General features: G+C 39.0%; 1 protein-coding gene across 5 annotated transcripts in view; it reads left to right on the top strand.

Moving 5' to 3' along the window:
* Positions 1–6,700, top strand: part of Stag2 (stromal antigen 2) — a 129,235-nt gene that overhangs the window by 1,177 nt on the left and 121,358 nt on the right. The window contains exons 2-3 of one of the 5 annotated variants that reach the window (XM_026784745.1): positions 53–187; positions 515–579. The exons of 2 other annotated variants lie outside the window; for them this stretch is intronic. The gene's annotated coding sequence lies outside the window, so the exon portion shown is untranslated. Of the gene's footprint in view, positions 1–52; positions 188–514; positions 580–1,609; positions 1,793–6,700 lie in introns of those variants that run through there. 2 more of the 5 variants (XM_013350459.2, XM_005358424.3) reach the window with 2 other exon arrangements.

The following is a 6,700-nucleotide window of genomic DNA, read 5'->3' as shown; positions in this document are numbered from 1 at the left end:
CCCTCCGTCCCTCCCTCCCTCCCTCCCTCCCTCTCTCTTCCTCCCTTCCTAGAGAGGGAACAACATTCATGTGACGGGCCCCTCTGCTTCTCTCCCCCGCCCCATCATCTCCAGCGCGTGGTGGGGGAACTGCTTGGGCAAAGCGGTTGGCATCGATCTCTCCATCCTTTCCGAGGCCCCGACTTCGGTCAGTTTTCTTAGGGCACCAATTTTCGAAATAGGCTGGGGTCCGGCGGCGGCGGTCCCCTGCGCGTAGACCTTGCCCCGAAGGGGGCCCTGCCTGCCTGGCATGGGCGGAGGGGGGGGAAGGGCGGGAGTGGAAGGCTGTTTGTTGGGGGGTTTTGGCGCCACTTTTGTTTTAGTTTTAGTGCTGCTTTTTCGTTCCCACCCCCACCCTCGCTGTCTTTCTCAAGGCAGGAACTGAGCTGATCCTTGCCCCAGGTAGGCAGCCTCTGTTTTCCCTCCACACTTTTATTCTTGCTCGAGGGCGACTTTCTCTTTTCTTCTCTCGCAGATCCGGAGATCTGTGGACTGCAATTTTAGGAGGAAATGGGTCGGATGGGCCATCGGAGAGAGAAGGTGTGGGAAACAGCATCAAGTAGTTCCGCAAAACTTTGAGCCCCGTTCCCATTTTCTTCTGGCCTAGAATCGTAAACGTATTGTTGATTTCGGCCTTTTTCCCCTTCCCCTCCCGCCGCGAGAATGTCTTGTTTTGCCTTTAGGTTTTTTTTTTAAAATATAATATATGTATATATATACATATATATATATATACCGCTGTACTTTCGACATTTAGTTTCTGCTCCTCCTCGGTGTTATATGTCATTTTATTTTTAATCCTCAACGGTAATGGGTTATCGTGTGATTTTTCGTGCTTTGGTGCTCGACTTGAATTTTTAATATTGCATTAGTAGTTTCATCCGGTCTGGGAGACTTTCTCCTCCGTGGCCTAGGATGTTTTTTATGCTCTTGCCTACCCCCCCTTCCTCTCCCTCCTCCTTTCTTCTAGATGTAGTTTTTAAATTGAGGGTCTTGTTTTTTGATTAAATGATTATTTCCAGCTTCTGTTCTATGTCTATCTGAAACTTTTGATCTGTGGGGTTAGGTTTAAGTAAAGGAGACGCTTCTGTTGGTTTGCAATGGTTCCTTAAAATGCGCGGGCCGCCTCCTCGACCCCGGTAAAGCCCCCTCTTCCCTTCACACTGGAGTGTAAATTCCATACCCCCTTTCTCCCACGGACCGCCGTATTTCACAGCAGCCACACCCTGTATATATGTCTCTGTGGATTGGACTCATTATCAGCTTAATTTAGTGACTTAAACCACCATGATGGGACTTGCTTAAGCACGAAGCTTCTTTTCCTGTTTAGTCCTGGTGTTTAGTGTCGAAAGAGGAATAATCGAGGTTTCTTAATGAAACCTGGTGCGGTCCAAGCTTTGCCTTTTTTTTTTCTGTTGTCTTTTTTTTTCTACTCCGGGCTGTTGGCGGTGTCAGCACCGCTGCTGGGGGCGGGGGGTGGAGGGGAGAAAGAGTCGGGTTACCGAAGTGCGTCATTCCTGGCTCGAGCAGGGCCTGCTCGGGAGCTTGCTGGTGTTTGTTACTGTCCTCACAGCACTTTGCTGCCAACCTTCTCTCTCTGCGTATTGGTTAGGAGCAAAAGCAGGAGGCGGTCTCCTAATTCTGTCTGGAGCCCAGTGCGTTGCGTTTAAGGGTATATGTGAACTTATATGTTTTTTTTTTTTGGATGGCCCTGGAAGGTGGATGCATTTCCGTTAAACGACGTACAATTCAGGTAGTTTCGTCTTGCTTTCATATATTTCTCAATGAACGGTGGGGTTAATTTTGAACATTTTAAACCACTTGCGTCAAAATGCCTGGTTTTCTTTCTACGTTGATATCAATCTATAATTAGGGATCAGAAGGACCAGTTAATGCATAAGTGTTGAGCGGTTTTTCAAGTGGTTGAATTGTAATTTCATGACACATTATGTTAAATAGTCTGGGTTTTTTTTTTCGGTTTTGAGATTAAGTGCTGCGTAGATTCCAGCTAATTGCAAATGTTTAAGTTCATTTTCACGTCATTTCTATTTATCCTTTAAAAGTATAATTTAAAATGTACTTATTGGGTCTTATGGGCTTGATTAAAATTCGTAGAGATAATAATTTCTATGTTTTTACCTGAATTCTTAAATTTAACTAGCTATTAATTGTGCCGGGTTCTTTTACAGTAACATTGTAAGACGTTTGACTCTTTAACATGTTACTTCCATAGTTTTGTTGCCTTGGGGTTATTCTCGGTGTCCTTACTGAGGACGTACGTACTTGTCTCCTCATTTTCTTTAAAGATAAGAGTAGGAGGACAGATGAAAAGAGAAGTGGCTGGGAGCTGATTATTGTAGCTAGCTGAGGTCAGAAGGGCTCATTGGTTACTTAGTCTACTTTTGTATGTGCTTGAAAATTTCTGTAGTTGACGTAGATTTTTGAAGAAAAATTTCCAAGTTTTTACATTTTGATGTGCTGACTTTATATTTACATACCTAAGTTATTTACACGAAGCTTAGGCTTGTGTGTGGGTAATTACGTAATGCCTAGCATACCAACTTTCAAAAATATTTACACAAGCAGAATAGGGAAAACAAGGTAAATCTCCACAAGTTAGATAGACTTGAAAGGTAGCTTAGTCTCAGTGTGCTCTGCTTTTACTTTCCTTTTGATTTGCTTTTTTCTTGAAAATAGGAAATTCCATTTGTTGATTTAAAAAATTCTTCTTGGGTCTGTTTCATTAAGTTGGAGTTGCAGTGAGTCAGTATGAGAGGGATTTACTATTAATAGGAGGGGCTTTGGCAGTTGGAGTCAGCAACAGTGGAAGGGATTGGGGTGTCGGAGGGAGCATTCCCAGTAGGAAGATTGACATGGCTGAATACAGTTTCAGTGTTTGGTGTTTAATGACTAGGTAGAGAAGTGGATTGGAAAAGAGATGTACTTATTAGCCATTCCTTCCCACTGTGACGTAACTGTAGTATTATAAGGTATCTGAGACCGACAGGCAGGGTAGAGAGGGTTCTTCTCTTTAAACCAATAGGAAATTGTATGTTTACATATAAAATGATGTACCCTCTCCAACAATCTGCTCTTGTAATTACTTCAAAGTTGATACGAAAGCTATTACCTTGATTTCTTTTAAAAACATTTTCAATATTGCAATCAGCAATAAAAGTGCAATTAAAACTAAGACCCTTGGTCTCCTTTAAATAAATAGTATATTTGCTCCCAAGTCCAAGGTAAATTGCCTTGGTTTCTGCAATTTGGTATTATTCTATGTCAAGCTTATTTTGTTCCTGTTAGATTCATTTTTGAATAGCTGTTAAAGTTCTGAAGGGACTCCAAAGCGATGAATACTTTATTTTTGTGTTTGGTAAAATGTATTACCCAATTATTATAGAAAATTTCTCTCCCAGTCTGGGAACAAACCTTTCTGAACTGTTATCATTATTTACAAGGATATTAAGGCAGATTCCTGGCTTCAAATTTTTATTCCTATGCAAATATCCTTAAGTAGATGGTGAAGATGTTGCATCAGATTTGATTTCTTGTGGTGAAGTAGTAGCTAAACTACCAAATCAACAAATTCTGAGTTTTGGCAGCCTTGAAATTGATTCTGAGTTCTTAAACTCCAAATATGAAAACAATTTTAATGAAATTAAATTTGACATTTAATTTTATCATTTGTATGAAGTAAAATTGGGGGCTTGGCCTAGTATCAGGCTCAAATCTCTTTCTTTGGGGATACAAGAGAAATACATATTTTAGAGGTGAAAATATGCCCTGGTTACTTCAGTAATGTTTAATACTCTGCATGCTTATCATAATCAGCACAGCACTGTAGGAATGCTGTAAACAGTGGTAGCATTTTTATTTTGCTTCCAGTTCTTTATGATAGATGCAACCCTTCAGTTTTTGATGTTGAAAGATAATTTTTGAACCTAAGGTTTATATTAAAAGGGACAATTTGTTATTTAGAGGGGCACTATTTTGGACTTGGTATAATAAATAGGAAAGAAAAGGTATAGTTCCAATTAGCAATGCACTGTTAGTGTAGCTCTCGTTAACTATTAGTGTATATTGAAATGTGATTGTTGGAGAATTAAAAGGAACTATAAAATTACACACTGTTTAAAAGTACTTTGCATTTTCCTTTCTAGTTTTCACATTTACTATTTATTTATGCTCAGGGTTTTTCGTTTGTAGTTCCATACTGTGCCTGTATAGTAATTCTTTATGTATTTGTCTGTCACAGGTGGTAGATTTTGCATGTTCTGATGGCAAAGATATGAAGAAATAAAATTGTTGGTTTGCTTTCTCAGTCTACTGAAGTGCATTTTTTGCATTTAATTTAACTAAATATATTTTTCTGTGTAAGTAATGTGGCTTTTTGGACTAGGTTTTGTGTATATTAAAACAAACAAATAAACGGAACATTTTAGCTTCTTTGCTAATCTGTTACCAGAAAAGTTTCCCCTGAATTAGGGTTTTTAATACATGTTTACTGTACTTCATTGATACTGATTAGTAGACGTTAGGAAATGAGTGTTGCTAGGCATAGTGGCTCACGCCTGTAGTTGGAGCACTTGGGAGGCTAAGGTAGAAGGGTTACTGTAAATTTGAGGTCAGTTTGGGATACTTCTAATAGTCAGAGCAGCCCGGGGCTACTTTTCTGAGATTCTATTTTGAAAGAAGAGAAAGTTGGTTAAGAGGTTAATCAAACTGTTTTGTTCTCTCTAGAGAAGGTGGATACAATGGTCTCTTTGCTTGTTTGTTTATTTTTAGACAGAATCTCCTTCTGTATCCCAAGTCTCTCTCAAATTTGTGATCCTTCTACTTGAGCCTTTCTACTGCAGGGATAATGGACATTTGCTGCCATGCTTGTATTTTTTTAATTGAAAAGTACATGATTAGCCTTGACAGGGTAAAGAGATTTCTATTAGCTCTCAATAACTTCTTGTAAAATTCCAAAATAAAATTCCTTTTATTTTTTTTATTTTTTATTTTTAAAATAGAACTTAGATTTATTCTTTTTTTAAGATTTATTTATTTGTTTGTTTGTTTATTTATTATGTATAAAATATTCTGCCTGCATATATACCCATACGCCAGAAGAGGGCGTCAGATCTCATTACAGATGGTTGTGAGCCACCATATGGTTGCTGGGAATTGAACTCAGGTTCTCTGGAAGAGCAGGGAGTGCTCTTAACTGCTGAGCCATCTCTCCAGCCCCTAAAATTCCTTTTAGAAATGAACCAGCCTCAAGTAAATTTTCATTGAATGTGTAAGGCTGGAAAGTTGAGCTCTCTATATTTTTGCAAGAATAACTTTGCAGTAGAGTGTGATTTGTAATTTTTGAAACCTGAACTAATCTAAAAAATAATTTCAATGTATCTTGGGTTTCTTTTGGATTATTATTAGTATTTTATGTGCCTAGGTGTTTTACCTGCATGTAAGTATGTCTACTACATGTACATGGTGCCTAAGGAGGCCAGTATAAGTTGTGGGATCCCTTGGAACTGAAGTTACAGAAGGTTGTAAGGTACCATGTGGGTGCTGGGAATTGAACCTGGGTCCTGTACAAGAGCAGTCAGTGCACTTAACCACTGAGACATCTCTTTAGCCCCTTGGGTTCTCTTTGAGTGTCAGAAACCATGTTTTAATATGAACTCTCTCATAAACTTTGAAATAAGTGTTTTAAAGAATATCTTACAGATGAAGAAGTTGAGGTTCTAGGTAATAGTAAGTGACTTTCCCCAAATCACACCCTGATTAGCCTGACCTCAAATCCTTCATTCTTTTTTTGATGTTTAGAACTCAGGTGTTTCTCTTACTGAGTTTAGGTCTGCAATCCTCATTGCTTTAGTTTTATTTATAAGATCAAGACTTTACCATATATGATATAAGACAATCAGAGATCTTTGTTCAGGGTCAGATGACTTGCTACAAGGCAAAAGTTCTACCATGGGGAGCCATTGAGGTATGGGTGGGTAAGGAGAACTTGCTCCCAAGGCTGCTGACCTGTTTTCTGTCTCTGCAGTCCTTGTGGTGGAAGGAGAGACTTGGCTCTTGCAAGTTGTCCTCTGAATTTGTATGCATGCACCATGTGAAGCCCTATGTGCTCCTTCCCCCCAAGTAGGTAAAGGTAAAAAGGTTTTTTTGAGACAGGGTTTCACTATGTAGTTCTGGTTTTCCTGGAATTTATGGGTAGTCCAGGTTGGCTTTGAACTCACAGAGACCTACCTGCCTCTGACTCCCATGTACTGCACCATACCTGTTGGTAAAGGTTTAAATAAAAAGATTAAAGAAGTTCCATATTTTATTTAAGCTAATAATCAAAGTAATTGAAATCTGAGTTTTAATATTGCTTGAATATGATCACCAAATTTCATGGAATGTTAAAGTCTTGGTGTGAGCAAAGGTTTCTATTTTCTATGATGCATAGAATAGTTACACATTTAAAAAATTCTTTGTTATTTATACTGTGTATGGTTAAAGATAGTTTGTGAGTCATTCAGCTTGTTTAGAGGCTAGGTTTTAATTAAAAATTTAGGTTAGGGGACTGGAGAAATGGCTCAGAGCACCCATTGCTTTCACCAAGGACCTGGGTTTGTTTCCCAGCACCCACATGATGCCTCACAACCATTTTTTTTTTTTT

This window comes from Microtus ochrogaster, chromosome X, assembly GCF_000317375.1.
Source record: "Microtus ochrogaster isolate Prairie Vole_2 chromosome X, MicOch1.0, whole genome shotgun sequence".
NCBI classification, from domain to species: Eukaryota; Metazoa; Chordata; class Mammalia; order Rodentia; family Cricetidae; genus Microtus; species Microtus ochrogaster.
The sequence above is the reverse complement of the archived record's forward strand: the minus strand, read 5'-3'. Positions and strand labels throughout refer to the sequence as shown.